Consider the following 16,320-nt stretch of genomic DNA (forward strand, 5'->3'; position numbering starts at 1 on the left):
AAGACAAGAACAGTAATAACATGCGAATTTAATCCTTTCTATTCTTCCAATTTGTGGTGTTTTTGTGTAATCTTAAAAAAAAGAAAAAGAAAAAAAAAGGATTATATGACAGCCTACTTTTTCCACTTTGAAAGGTTGATACTTCTGTAAATGTTTCATTTTCTTTTGTATCTCACTAACTAGCCCAATGGGCCACTTTGTGTAATTGGCTGAGGCCAGTTCCTATATCCTGTAATGGGCCTTTTTGTGTAACTGGACAGGGCTAGTTCACATTTCCTGGCTTCCTCCCCTGATTCCTCAGGCTCTAGGCCGAGATGGACCTAGGCCTTCTCCCTTTTTATTGTTCCCCTTTGTGCCTTGTGGGTTGATCAATAAAGTATTTATTCAGCCAAAAAAAAAAAGTTGATGTTTTGCCCATATAGATGGGCAATGACCTTAGTTAAAATTCTTCTTGTGGAAATTAAACATTGCAAATAAAAAGTATCAAACTAAGAAGAATGGAACGTTCTTTAAAAAATTGTATAATTGATCATAAGTAATTGGCCTGCAAGTAATGAATCAAGATCAAACAAGTGATGAGTTCCACTATTTAACCAACTCACATACCTACATATATACTCATAAAATGATAAAAAATCCTACATATGTAATTTCCTTTAATTCATCATAAATACAACATTATACAAATTAAAGTTCAAGGGCACTATTTTTTCATGAACTAATGGAAACAGAAGGTCCACCGTCCACAACACTGAAGTAGGACCAGCAACATTTGAATTTTATTTGCACTAGCCATTGACAATGTGTTTGGAAGCTAGAAGGGAGAAGGGCGTAGAGGGAAAGGAGAGAAAGGAGAGAAGAGGGAAAGGGAACGGATTTGGAAGCTTTAAAAATTAAGTAGAGAAAAGGGAAAAAAGTACCTCTTCCTCTTCCCTTTATTTAAAGGTTTTAAAAATTAAGTAGGGAGAGGATGGATGAGGAAAATGAAATTCAAAGAAATAAATATAAACTGATATCATAAGAGCAAGATTGACAATTAAAACTTTTTCAATACAAATGGCTCCCATCCCCTCCCCTCCCTCTTCAAATTCCCCATTTGGGAGAATTAAATACGAGGGGTCGTTGGATTGATTTATAATAATACAAATGAAAAATACTTTAAAAGTATTGAGAATGGCATAATACTGTAAATAAAAATGTACAACCCCTAGTGTTTGTACAATGCAGTTGTGCAATACTAATGGCAAGGTATCCAGGCCATGAGTATGAAAGAAGTGGCTGCACAATCTGCAAGCTGGCCAGCTTTAAACGTTGGCGATGGGAGGTGTATACTACCAAGATCCTTTATCACAGTACGCAAGTCCCTGCTTGCCTTACACTTGAAAACAGTGGTATGTGCATCCACAAAAAAGTCATTTTGTTATACTTGCAAAGCTTGAAGGTAGGCATTACTGACACAATCATTCAGGTGCTTGATGCTCTAGAAAGGCAGACTGCATGGCTATACGGCTTCTGACTGTTAATAAGCTCAATACATCCTTATGCGTATCTGCCAATTTTTGGGGGTAGATAAAATAAAAGAAAAGAAAAAGGTTAGCCAACGCTGGATCATTTTTCCACAGTACATACTTAAACTAGAAGTTGAGAATTCAGAGAAAGTTCAAGTTAATTACCCTTGAATTAAGACACTAAAGTTCTAAAGCTGTAATCCTATAACAGGTATTGATAGCACTTGTGCCAAGATTTCTGCTTTATTTCTTATGACGATGCATGAAGATTTGCAAACCTAAAGAATGAAGCCAAGGGGAAATCCTGATAGGAATCCTCCAATATGAGCAGAATCAACCACACGAGGTAGAAATCCAAGGGACAAATTTATGGCAATAATGAGCTTGAGAGTTACAACTTACAAGTGCTGCACACTGAATATTCAGGAGTCAAGATAAAACCTTAGCTTTGAGTCTCAGACTGTGACTTTTACCAACCAAAGACATAAGGGCAAAAAGAATATGTTACCTTATTTGCATTGATTATCCAGTTAGAAGCTCAGAAAGCATGGTTCCCAATAGGCCAAAAAATGAATTAGATGCTGCAATTGATATTGTTGAATTTGGCAGAACATTACTGTGGTGTCCTGTGATATAAAAAATCAACTGATTATGCATAGCCACTTTTCCAGAAGGGATTGTGCAGTTAAGAAAGATGCTAAAGTTGATTATGAAATCTATTAATCTACACTTTACCCACAATCCAAAATGATTTTAAACATAGATGATTGCTTGGTAGGATGATTTAAAAGCAAAGAGAAAAGCACCTCATGAGAAAAGAAGAAGAATATATAGTTACCTATGCTACATAAAGTATGTAGTATTAGCACCCAGAGGTTATAGCAGACGGTGCACAAACTCCAGAAATAGTATGGACACTTGGGCTGCAAAAGAAAGATGTGATATCTAAACAACAAAGGTCTTTATGAACAGTCACCATGAATACATGATCAAGACACTTCAAGTCCAAAGAAAAAATGCCAACCTTCAATGTAAACATAAGGCTTTTAAGAATGAAATTGGAAGCCATCTTTCAGATCATCATCACTATAATACTCTTCACTGTTGCATTCAACACCATTCTTCATGCATATTACTTCAAACACTGGTTCTGCTACTAGCTTAGTGAGCCTTGTAAGTGATCTGAATCATAAGTGACATCCATACCAATAGATAAATGGAGAGGAAGATAGAAGAAACTAAATAACAGCATGCCGAATGGAAACCTAATAAAGCATTAGATAGATACCTAAAGGACAAATTTGGGGCAACATTAAAATGTACAAAGGGAACACATGCTTCATTGGCAGTTCAGAATCCTTGCTCATATGTCCAAGTGCTGGCCTTCAGAGCTCCCTTGTAAAGTGGGAATTATTTCTTGTGCTGGATAGGGGTTATTAATGGTAACAAGCATCAATTAGAAGTAATACCACCACCACAGTGAGAAGGAAAAGGCAGGAAGAGTATGGAAAAACAAACTTTTTCTAAGACATAGGAGGATGGAGGAAGAGAGATAGAGTACTTCTTGAAGGAAATAAACAATGGAGGGAACTCTTTGAGTGAGACATGATTGACATTAGACAGCAATGAAGTCAGAATAATCCAGTAAGAAATTCAGTTCACTTCCAAGAATGTTGTTCTGGATGTACATATTGTGTGATGGTTACCTAATCCAATTAACGAAGCCAAAGTATTCACGATATCTTCATCCCTAATGGCAGCTGCCTCCCATGCTTTGCACTCTTCCATATCAAGAAACATGTTCTGCTCTAAGACAAAGAACAAGCATTAGATAGATTTAGAAACTTGATACATAGCAAGTACCTAATCCTATAACATTTTGACTAGATGATTAACAAGTATATATTTGAGCTATGAGGGCTTCCCCGCATTCTTCTAAATAATTTATTTTAAAAAATAAAAAAAAAACACCCAAGGTGTTGAGCATTCAAATTTTAGATGGAAGGCTAAATAAAGGTGTTACTGAAAAATTACCAAGTTGCCTTTTGTAGTTATCAAACTAGATGGACTACTAAAGAACCAGCATTCCAGGTTAAACTTCTTTCTGCATCTTGGAAGGGTTAGCAGGCTTTTAGTACACACAGCCTTCTATATGTTTAGATTAAATGTGGCCGAATTAGATTGGAACATTATTGCATGATGTTCTGGAATGAGACCAAAACATTCCTAGGCCCATAAAGGTTGGAAATAGAAGTAACTGACCTTGGATTATAAAGCAAATATAACAGCATGACAAGAAGAAAAAGAATATGAAGATACTTGTAGGTGAATTACAATTGAAAAGCAGAATATGACTTTAATGCCTCAATTTTTTCTATAATTCACTTCTATTTCAGGTATGTCCATTTCATTCCAAAAGAAAATTAAATATTATGGATGGAGAAAATAGACAGAAGATTAAAATGAAATATCAGGATATACCTTACTATAGAAGAGTATCCAAGGTATTTGTGATTTATTCTTCTCTCCTAGTGATCACCTCCGAGCAATTATATAACTCAATAACTTTCAAACTAGATTATTAGAAAAAAAAGAAAAAAAATTGGAGCCCTAATATTCAAAATATTAAAGAGAACAAGACCAAAAAGAACTAGTGAAAAACGTTACAAATGAAAGATTTAAATATTAAAGAAAAAACTTTATTGCACCATTAATAGCCAAGGAGGTTTCTGACTTTCTGCTTCATCCTTGGTCAACACATCATTTCTCAATACTTTTGGACTAGTTTTGAACAATCTGCTTGCTGCTTGATAGTAGGCTGGCTTGTAAAGGTCAAATCACCACCCAGAAAATGCCACTCCCAAACTCCAAAACCTTCCCTACAAATTTTCCCATGTAGTGTTAAAGAATTAAATACTAGCAGGCTTTAAGTATTATAGAATTTGAGTAGTGAGTACTAGCAAGGTGTTATAGACAATCTCGCAATTTCATTGCAGCTGGGCACAGAGAAATTGTGGTGCGAGCTAGTAAGTCACTACTATAATTTTGAAAGTTATCAGAATCTCTCTATTGTGGTTTTCTGTACCACTAAAGATTTCTTTAGGGGGTGGGGCTCTCAATTACACCAAAGTTAATATGTCACTCATATTATATGCTGAAGCTATCAAGTCTTAACTGTATGCTCAAAAATGAAAAGTCAAATTAAGGAGATTTCTAACAACAATATACAATTGCTTTAGTTGGTAGGTGATGTGCAAATATGATTTTTTTTTTTTTAATTAAAAATGTAAACTTAGGTAGGTCATTAAAGAACCAGGACATGCATATAATGAAAATCCTCCAATAAACTTTATTCATGATTCCTCGACTAACAGATTATACTTTGCAACAGTCTCTGAGCTTAGTTTATATATACATCATGCATTATTGAACAGAAGGGAGAGTGAGAGGAAATAGATTTCCAATTTCAAAACAAAATTTCCATTCACATTTAACAATACAAATAATGAAGTTCATTTGACAGGATTATTTTATTGAGCAGGTTTGGGATAATCATTCGGTTAATTCATATGTAAAAAAACAATCCATTCATCAACAACCAAACAAAGCAATTTCATCAATACTATTAAAACGATATCACAAAAATAAGAGAAATTAAAAAATAATCAATGTTCACTCCATTTGAACATTATAATTTTCATTTCAAAATTGAAGTGACAACTAATAAGATTCAAAGATTGATGGTGATTATTCTAGCAGAAAAACTATATATAGCTAACAATAACTCTATGGTGAAATTAGAATATATAAATTTAAAATTTGAATGGGCTTTGAGATCCAACAACTTAAATATTATTCAACTGCAACAGAAACAGTGCAATGAATTAACCTATTCTAGAGGTCTTCCACCATGTAAGTTCTCAACTGATCAAGTAATATGCAGGGTATGATGAAAACATGGACTTGAAAGCAGAAACAAATCAATTAAAATAAGAAGATTTGGAATAAGAAAAAACACAAACCCAAAGAGTTTGGAGATGGATATGGCAGGGAGGATCTAATTGTTTTGATTCTGAGACAAGGGTGGAGAAATGAAGCAAAAAAGAGAGCCAAACCACCTTAAACATCCACAAGAATAGAGGCTTTTGAATTTCTCTTCTATCACCGTTGTTATTAAACACTCTGGTTCTCATCTTATTGATAACCAAAATCCTAAAAGAATAGCACATGATGAATTATGTCAGACTGGCCTAAATACAAAAAATCAAGAAAATCCACAAGGCCCATATTGATGTAATATTAAAACATAAATTAATAAGCGAAATCAAATTTATGCAGAATGCATTTACCTAATATTATTCCAAATGATCTACATTAACAAATATCAAAATGAATAGAAAATAAGGATGCATTTGTCAATTTAATGAACAAAACACAAGTTGTTTAGGGAAAATTAGATACCATGACTAGTAGTGTCTGTGACTGTGACTGTGACCCCCCAGATGGGGTTCTCTTTGAGATTGATCTTGATCTTTCTTCCTCATCCATTGCAAGCGGTTTGTATTAATCTGCTAGTCTTTTGCTATTTGTAAAATCCAAAAGACTTGTCTTTGATCTGAATCATAAGTGACAGCTAGATTGAGATTATCTTAAGATGAACTAGATGTGACTTAGTTCACAATCATTTGAAGCATAGAGAGTACCAGAGTTCCAATTACAGTGAAATTGTCAATGATTTTAGGAAGTCCAGCCAAAACAACTTTGGGGGTAGTCCTCCAAATTTCCTACAGAGAAGAGTAATCTTCTACACAAATTATCATTGTGTAGAAACTTATTAATATCACTTAGCCCAGTCCACTTGAAATTAGAGATATCAAAAAACTCAAATCTTAACTCCACATGACCACAACATAGAGAACCAATGCTCTGACTCATAATTAATTGCTTAAGATTCACAATCAATACAAGATTACAATCCAACCATCAGGAACTTTCTTTTCAACAGGAAGGACATCTTCAGATCAATCCAATAATTTCTCAAGTGTTAACTCTTTGTTAAGTTAAAATAGCTATTTAGATGAATGAAGCTTACCACTGTAGCAGTCCATTAACTTGACAACACAGGTACCATTCTTAATACATTACAATTGAACATGGGTTGCTTGTTGTATTTCTTGAGCCTCTGAACAGTAGTGTTGCAACCAAAGGATAATTTATATCTCACACTAGGAAGAGGATGACATCCAATATAAGAGTCTCAATATCAAATCATGGTTTTGTATCAGAGAAATGCATGAGCATCAGATTTTAGAGTTGTGCATGCCTTGAGGAGTACTGGAATGTCATTGTCAATTGTCTTCAGTATTCCTACCGCTGCAACTGCAAGCCCACACCTCCTAATTTCTTGCATCAAACAGGGCATTAAAAAAAATCATGACAGGAAATCATTTTCATCCCTATTTTATAATGATCGTATCTATCTCAAGGAAAGAACACAAACCCAAAGAGTGGCAAGGAAGGCAGCAGGGAGGGATTGATCGTTCTGGTTCTAAGGGGAGAGTCAAATAAATCCTCAAAAAAGGGAGAGTTCAAGTCACCCCAAACTTCAATAACAGAGGCTTTATATCTGTCACTATCATCATTTATAAAAACTCTACTTGTAACTAAACTTCATGATCACTTACACACAAACATGCAATAATTCAATAAAACTAATCAATAAAATTATAATATATTTTTAACAACTATAATCATTAATCTAAACACAATGGGATTCAGAAAATTGATCCAAGATAGAAATATTAATGGTAACCGGAAATAATAGGTGGCACAAAGTAGCAATAAACACAGATTGAAAATGATGATCATGCAAGTAATCAAGGAATTTCACCTCATCCTTCATCTTTAAAGCCTTTGTCCTCCTCAACACCTTGCTCTTACTACCCAAGCTCATAATATGTATCTGTCTACTTTTGTGTATGTCAATCGCTCTGTACTGGTCAACTTGCAAAATCTTGCCTACTTCCACTTCTCCATCTGCCTTATACTTAGTCCAATCTTCTTTTTGGATAAGTCCTTATGCTTAGTCCCATCTTCTTCATCACTACTAGTCTCAATCTTGTATACCTCAACCTCAAAATCTTTGTCATTGATTTCTTGCCAGATTCATTGTCTTGATCATCATCAATCCACATGCATGCCTAAAACAAAAGCATAAGATTTATGTCACATTATTCTAAATAGCCAAAATAACGAAACCCCATAAAGACCTATACAATATTAACTGATCCTAAACCATTTTCAATTACACTACAATTTTCATGTTTTCCTTTGACCTCATGTACAATGTTTTTTCCAAAACCAAAACCCTTTAATGCACTTTTATATGAAAAAAAGAAAAAAAAAATTCACTCGTATACAGACATTAATTCCTGGTTCTTTTTCTCTATGCTGATGCACCCCATGTCTTTCTTGATAGGCACATCAGATGGCCAATTTGATGGATAAACCTCACTATGTTTGACCAAGTTTTCATCTTCACAATCCTGCTTAGGTTACAGGTGGTTCCCCCTTTACTTCACGTTGAACATTTTTCCTGGTAGGCACTCCACCATACCAACTTGCTAAGTAATCCATATTACAATTAATTAAATACTAATTTTCTACAAACTACACTCAACACCTTGCTTTTATATTATTTTTAGCTCAGGAAAATGGGAGTAGAGATTTTCCGTTAAACTCTTTTATATCATTCCGTAACCCCTGCTCTGACCATGTTCTCCCCAACGCACCAAAATCATTATTTATCAAATCAAGAAAGCAAAAAATATGTCAATCTACTACACAACTAAAAGGAGTGTTAGAGACTTTAAAGATTTCACTGAAAAAAATAAAAAATAAACAAGTAAATTGCCACATGATTTTCCTATAACCAAGTCGATGGTTCTTAAGTTTGCATCTTGTATAGAGGATGACTATTCCAGAAAAAAGGAATTGTCATGTTCTAGTGCTATGTTTACCATTTGCCAAAATGAAAAGGGGCAACTCAAGTAGTTGAAATTACATTAACGTCTCTAGCACCATGTCAGAAAGCAAAATGAAAGAAATAATAGGCAAAGCCTTAAAGTTTGAATTAGTCAATAAATAATCCTCTCCAAGGTCTTTCATAACTATATTTTTAAAACTGAGATGCTGGGCACAGCAAACAACACAGTTAACACCAAAGAGAGACTTACATCCTATCCATGCGTAAATCCCCTGAGATATCCACATACTCGCATCCTGCTAGTCTTTTGTATCCATTCTTTCAAGAAGTTCTGTACCTTGAACTATTACTATAACCATCTGCCTATTTTTTTAACCTTAAAGGTTTCAGTGAAGAAAAAAAAAAAAAAACATGTATAGTGCCACATGATTTACCTATAACCAAATCAATGATTCTTAAGTCTGCATCTTGTATAGAGGCTGATAGTTCCTAAATGAAGGAACTTTCATGTTCTACTGCAACGTTTACCATTTGCTAAACTGAAAAGAGGCAACTCAAGCAGTTGAAATTACATTAACATCTCTAGCACCATGTCAGAAAGCAAAATGAAGGAAATAATAGACAGCCCTTAAAGTTAGAATTAGTCGCTACACAAATAATCCTCTCCAAGTTCTTTCTTTACTATATTTCAAAACTGAGATGTTCACAATTTCCAGGCATGGCAAACAACACAGTTAACTCCAAAGCAAGACTTACATCCTAGCATCCATACCTAAAACCCTTGAGATATCCACATACAAATGTCCAGCTAGTCTTTTATCTACATTATTTCAAGAAGAAGTTTCGTAACTTCAACAATTACAATAACCATGTGCCCATTTTCTTTGTCTTTTCACAATAAATTCAAACAGTCCACTAGCTCCTTCAAGATAAAATGGTGACTCCACAATCAAGCAACACTCCACATCTCAGCTAACAAGGGAAACGTACATTGCTATGAATCTTTCATAAAATTTTCTAACCTACAAGAATTTGGTGAAGCTAATTCAAGAAAGCTTGATTCTCTTTAAAATTGGTAGATTTGATTAAGAAGAATTAATGTAGGGAAACACTTCAAAAAGAATAAAGTCAATGAGAACAGAAGTGACCTAGGCAGCATAATTACTTCATGAATGTGCCCCAGCCAGCATCCTGGATTGAACAATGATGATCATTTAAAGACACTTAAGTTTGTTTGAGATAAAAGTAAAGAATAGCAAGGAGAAAAGTGGAACAGGTTCAACCTGAATCACCTGAATAAGGGAGACAATATTGACATTGACATGGAATAGTAGGAATGTATTTAGGGTTTCATTTTTTTTTTTTTTCACCAAAATGGCAAATGCAAAAACATAATTTTATCAAGATGGTTAAGATTGATCACATGGATTAGTAATAAATCAAAGAAAAAATAACAAATAATGTATAGCTCAAATAACAAGCAAGCCAATAAAAACACGAAATTGAAATCAAGAACAAAAAGATATTACAAGAAGAACATCTTATATTAGGAAAAAACTTGGAGAGAGTTTCATAAACAGAGGCTTTATATCTCTCTTTGCTCTTGCCATCATCATTCGAAAAAACTCTACTTGTAGCTAAAAACAAAAATTTATTGAAATCAATCAATCAATAAAAAAGTTAAAATGGTTTTATCTAGTATAATCACTAATCTAAACTCACAAAGGAATTCGAGCAATTAATCCAAGATAGAAATATTAAAAGTAACTAGAAATAAGAGGCATAAAGTAGCAATATAAACATAGATTTAAAGGTAATGATTGAGCAATTTAAGAGGGAATCTGACCTCCTCCTTCATTGTCTTCTTCAACACCATGCGCTTGCTACCCAGTCTCATCATAATGTATCTGTCTTCTTCTGTGCATGTCAACTGCCCTGTACTGTCCAGATTTAAAAATGCCACAAACACCATTTCTATTCTCAATTCATTGAATCAATCACTTCTAAACTTTAATTTTCAAAACAAAGATTCAAAATTTGACATAGAAAGAGAGAGAGAGAGAGGGAGACTTACCTCTCTCTTCAAACTTTTTTCTCTGGCGCTATAAAAGCTCCACTAGTTTGAATGTTCTCAGTGAAGATCTTCGTGGCATCTTCTTTAACAACGATTCTAGGCACCGAGCTCTCGGCTAAAGCTGTAGGACCCGCCGGACCGGTCCCCTGGGCCCCACCGTCCTTCGTGCCATCCGAATTCTCCGTCTTGATCTTTGTGTTACACTAGTGTTATTTTGCATGTTTGTGAAGGTGCGAATGGAGGAGTCTTCTTCATCGGAGTCCTCGGCGTTTGTGACTTCGGGGGCTTCCTCGTCGAAATCAAAGTCGGAGTCAGAGTCGGTGCCACCACCGCGGGTGGAGACGCTCTCGAGGTCATCCATCTCAAACCCAGCCCCCATCATCTTCCTCATCATCACTGAGAGATTAGACAACAATATTAGACAAGAAAAATATAATATAATAGAACCCATACCATTCCACTGAGAGATTAGAGCAACAAGGATCACAACCCAAACAAATAGCAGTTAATTAGCTGCCTCTATTTGCACAAATCCATATATGTATTAGTATTTATATATTTGATAGGGTAGTTTTGCAAGAAAAGAAGAGTTACCTCTGAATCAATGCTGTTTGGAAGTTGACCGTCTTTTTGCACGTACTCACCATCAATTTCGATGTTTGGAATGTGAGAAATGTTGGGCCAGTAATCTCTTATCTCAAGAGACTCACAGTCACAGATGTCCAATTTCTGTAATGGAGTATTACGCAGGTAGTCAGGCAGAGACTTTAGATCGAAGCACATCGTAATTTCAAAGGAATGAAGAAGTGGCATTATTTTAATTTTTGGAGTATCATTAGTAACAAAAGCATTAGCACTATTATCTTTTTCTTCTACTTCTATTGTTCCTCCCATCCCAATCCATTCTTCCCACTCCCCCAAATCTTCAAATTTGAGAGATTTAAGTTTTGGGAATATGATGATGTTTTTGTTGTTATTGTTTTTGGATGATTCTGATAATTCTTCTTCTTCTATGTCTCTTCCCAAAAATTCATCTCCCACCTTTTGAATCATTCGAAAGTCCACTATATTTTATTCTTCGAGCAACGGCAACTTTCCTAGAGGAGGCAACCACTCTAGGTCTTCCCATGAAATGAGAAAAAGCCTTTTCAAATAGGTCAATTTGGACATCATCCAATTAGGATACATTGTGCCCCTATAGGAATGAATTCGTAAAAATTCCAAGCGGGGAGGTGGCTCTAAGGCATTTAGAATGGCTACATCTTTCTCCATTTTTCTTCTTCTTTCTTCCTCTTCCTCTTCCTCCTCTTCCTCTTCCTCTAATGTGGTAAAAAATAGCTCCAAATTATAAAGGCCCTTCTTCTTCTTCAATGTATTCTCAATTGCACCAAAATCTGCCACATTTTGCAACTCGTATATAACAAGTGCCCCTTGAATGTGCTTCAAATGTTCTAATTGTCCCAGTTTAAATATTTCTTCACCCTTATCGCCTACAGCTACAGGAAACCAATTTAATGTTCTAAGCGAAGTTAATCCCCCAAATCCTCTCGGAAATGATTTGATTTTAATAAAACTTTCAAGCAAAAGGTGTCTTAAATTAATTAGTTTACCTATCTCCTGGGGTACTTTCTTAAGATTCCAACACTCACTAACATCCAAACTTTGTAAATTACATAAATTGCATATTCTTTCAGGCAATTCTTCTATATTTAAAGATAACTTGAGTAATCTCAAATGTGTCAATTTTTCCACCTCATTTGGAAGTTCTAGAATGGATCAATCTTTCAAATGTAGTGTACGTAGACATGTCAAATTGTCAAATAACTTGGGTTGGACAATCTGAGAAGACATAAAGTGTAATTTGAGAAAGCATAGATTTTTCGCTTCATAGACAGACTCAGGAAATGTTTCTTTAACTATTAATGACAACTGTCAAGCCCTTTTAAAGTTTATATTAACCTCTTCATCACCTTTGATTGTCAAGCATACATCTTTTGTCATTGACTGTGCAAAGTCATGCACAATATCATGCATTTTGCAACTTTCAATTCTACCATTATTCTTATCTTTCTCAAAATCTTGGAAAAAAGAGCACATGGCTAATTTTCCAAAGTACTCTTCCGCTATGTCTTCCATCTCCCTATTTTCTTTTGAGTTGATATATCCTTGTGCCATCCAATGGATGATTAACTCAAATCTATTAATGACATGATCTTTTGGGAAGATAGCACAAAATAAGAAACATTTTTTCTCTGCTAAGGACAATTCATAATAACTCAACAACAATGGTCCCAAAAGACCTTTTTCAACATCTTCTAAATCCCACAAACTATTTTCCAAAACCTTCTCCCACTGTTCTTTTCTTCTCTTGTTGCCCATGTAACACCCTATAAGCTTTGCAGCAAGCGGCAAGCCATGTCATTTATTTGCTAGTTCTCTACCTAGGGGTTCAAGATCCTTATGTCGATCTATATTTTCATCATTAAATGTTGTTTTCCTAATAATCAACCAACAATCATCAACAGATAAATTCCCTAAGTTGATTGTGTGGGTTTCGGTGCTCCCCATCATTTGCGCAACATCCTTATTACGTGTGGTAACTAGAATTCTACTACCTTGGGCACCACTTTTGAGAGCAACTTTGAAAGGCCCCCACTTTTGAGACTCTTTTAGGAAGTCTTTAGCCCACACATCATCAAAGACAAGAAAGAACTTTTTGTCCTTAATCAAATCACAAACTGGTTTCAATAGATCTTCCAATGTAGGAGTGGTATATTTGAGGGATTCATGTTTAGGGTCAAGCCCTCCTATGATTGCTTTGGCAACCTTGTACTGATCAAAAGGGTCAGAAACACTAACCCACATCATTTTCTGAAAATGATCTCTTACTTTTGAATGATTATAGGCTAGATTAGCAAGAGTTGATTTTCCTATACCGCAAAATCACAAACTGGTTTCAATAGATCTTCCAATGTAGGAGTGGTATATTTGAGGGATTCATGTTTAGGGTCAAGCCCTCCTATGATTGCTTTGGCAACCTTGTACTGATCAAAAGGGTCAGAAACACTAACCCACATCATTTTCTGAAAATGATCTCTTACTTTTGAATGATTATAGGCTAGATTAGCAAGAGTTGATTTTCCTATACCGCATATGCCCACTAAGGTGATGACAAGAGGACTGCTTTTTTCTTGACTACCCATGCCTAATAGGTTGTTCAGTGGATCATCTCTATACTCATTACGGCCAACTATTTCAGAAACATCCACAATGGACGTAATTTCTAGTCTTTCAACTCTTTCAGGTTGACTATTCAAGTCAATCCCAAACTCCTGTTTGCCTTTGAGAATATTAGCTAATGTTTCATTCAGTTTTTTTATCTTGTGACCAACCTCATGACGAACAGAAACATTGTCAACTTGACGAAAGCAACATGATGGACAGGGGAAGAAGGACCATACCTTCTTCATTTTTTTCTCAAGGGGGGCAGGAGGGTTACTATGAGCAGCTTTTTCTCCTTTTTTCTGAATTTGTAATTTGATCTTTGCAGTTTTCCAGGTGTCCAACACGTCATCCATCTTGTAGTATGCATCTTCGAGCTTATCATACCAGAGCTTCATAGCGTCATCCCTCAGTCGTCTTTCCTCGAACTTGTTGAGCATCGCCTGGACCATTTTGAAATTGTATTGAAGATCTTGGAGTTCATCATCAACTCCAACAAGCAACAGTAGCTCCTGTAGAGCCTGCTGGGCTGCGAATGTACCCAACTGCTTCAAGAGATCAGTAACGAGTGACGGTAGATCCATAGTTAATGGAGACTGAAAGTTATAAATTGAGAATACAATAAAGAAACAGAATGCGAATGACAAAAATAAGGAGCAAAGTGAGAAATAGATTACGCAATAGCAGGTGTGCTCGTGCTTCTTCACTCCCACTATTCTGCTTTTATAACGAACTAGTCGCTACCCGTGCGATGCACGGGAAAATTCCAAAAATGAAATATTTATGAAACATTCTAAATAGTTTTTTTTTTTAATAAAAAAAATTCAAAAGCGATGGAACTCCAAAGCTTGTGCTTACTTATTACATAGTCCTATAGGATATATGTCCTGCCTATTTCACAAAAAGCTTGAATTTGTTCCAACACATCCAAAATCTCATTCAAGCATGGTTCATGCAACCCAATTGATGCTAGCAACTGTGAGTTGGCAAGCTCCACAATCAAATCTTTGATCCGTAGTTCGTGACAAGAGTGTAACACTTAATAGAGCATGGCAGCCATCCACAATGGGTTTCCTAGGCAAGGAATTAATTTAGTATGGACTATAATAAGAGAATCATTACTATCTTTATAAATAATGCCAAAACTTGCATAATAGGTGGCTTTGAAAAAAGGCCAGTGCTATGTCCAGTTTTGAGATGAGGAGAAACAGGATTTGCAGTTGTTGGGCTCACTTAATATTTAAGCTTATGTTTTTTAGCACTATAAAATTTAAAGATATTTTAGGCTAGTAAACAGTTAAAGTTATTTTGGTAATAAGTGAGGTAAGAATAAGTTGTCATTGGGAAAAAACAAATAGAGAGAAATAAATTTTATGTCCATAATATTTTTACAATACTTTTACAATAAATCCTAAGTGGTAGGTTTGTTATGAGTGGACAAAAAAATAATTTAAGTTGTGAATTCAAATTAGAACCAATAAAAACTTATTACATATGTTTTGTCATAAAAATATTGAGAAAATATTATGGACGTAGTTTTTATAAAAAATAATAAAAAAAATATAAGAAAAAAGGAGTATTTTGTTTGCAAACAAATATGAACCACATCAAGTAAAATGCCATTGTCCACCAGAACTAATAAAATGGTAAAATGAACAAATAAAATAGTAAATGTATTTTAGTGGGTTATTGAATTGTGGGAAGGAGTAGCCTAGTTGTGACATGAGACCACTAATTTGGAAAATTAAAAGAAGAAGAAATTTAGTAGGTTTTATTTATTTATTTATTTTTAACTTTATATTTGTTTGATATGTTAGTAATTGTGGCCATTCCGGCCTATTATGGTGAATTTTGTCCGAAATTAAATGAAGCTAGCTTTTAAGAAAGAAAAAAGAGTAGAAGAAAAAGAAGAAGTTCATAGCTATGGATTGTGGTGGACAAAGCTCCAATAAATTTTGCAAACCTTTTTACAAGATTATATATGAACCACATAGAAAATTAAATTAATTGACAATTTAAAAAAAAAAAAAAGAGGATGAATACAAAGTTATTTGAACAACCATCTAAAAAAACTTTAGTTTTGCTTCTTCCTCATTAAAAAAAAAAAAAAAAAAAAAAAAAAAAAAAAAAAAGATATGAGATCTTTTTTTTTTTTTTTTTTTTTTTTTTAGAATCAAATCAGCATGTTGTATTAAAAAGGTTGACCAAAACTAGCCAAAATCGGCTAAGAGAATAGAGCTTATGCGTGTTGGAACATCCTCCATCCACACCATAAGACATGACTAACATGTTTAGTAAGGCTATGAGCAACTAAGTTAACATGTCTATAAATATGAGAAAAGCAAACAAAGGAAAAAGAAGCCGACAAAATTTTGGCCTCGGTCTCATGTCACAACTAGGCTACTCCTTCCCACAATTCAATAACCCACTAAAATACATTTACTATTTTATTTGTTCATTTTACCATTTTATTAGTTCTGGTGGACAATGGCATTTTACTTGATGTGGTTCATATTTGTTTGCAAACAAAA

At 34.6% G+C, this 16,320-nt stretch overlaps 1 long non-coding RNA gene across 2 annotated transcripts; it reads right to left on the reverse strand.

Moving 5' to 3' along the window:
* Nucleotides 1-699: 699 nt before the first annotated feature.
* LOC136062127 (uncharacterized) lies at nucleotides 700-9,575 on the reverse strand. 2 transcript variants are annotated; one of them, XR_010623957.1, is made up of 14 exons: nucleotides 8,928-9,575; nucleotides 7,399-7,708; nucleotides 6,601-6,911; nucleotides 6,212-6,312; nucleotides 5,970-6,123; nucleotides 3,990-4,387; nucleotides 3,215-3,311; nucleotides 3,070-3,100; nucleotides 2,797-2,930; nucleotides 2,533-2,690; nucleotides 2,347-2,431; nucleotides 2,017-2,134; nucleotides 1,674-1,922; nucleotides 700-1,549 (listed from the first exon to the last, which is right to left on the reverse strand). It is a non-coding gene; the product is annotated as an uncharacterized LOC136062127 (long non-coding RNA). The 2 variants fall into 2 exon arrangements; XR_010623958.1 differs by lacking the exons at nucleotides 5,970-6,123; nucleotides 6,212-6,312; nucleotides 6,601-6,911; nucleotides 7,399-7,708; nucleotides 8,928-9,575 and adding an exon at nucleotides 5,627-5,905 and having other exon boundaries at nucleotides 704-1,549; nucleotides 2,797-3,311.
* Nucleotides 9,576-16,320: the final 6,745 nt, after the last annotated feature.

The sequence above is a fragment of the Quercus suber genome, unplaced genomic scaffold (assembly GCF_002906115.3).
Source record: "Quercus suber isolate HL8 unplaced genomic scaffold, Cork oak 2.0 scaffold_383, whole genome shotgun sequence".
NCBI classification, from domain to species: domain Eukaryota; kingdom Viridiplantae; phylum Streptophyta; class Magnoliopsida; order Fagales; family Fagaceae; genus Quercus; species Quercus suber.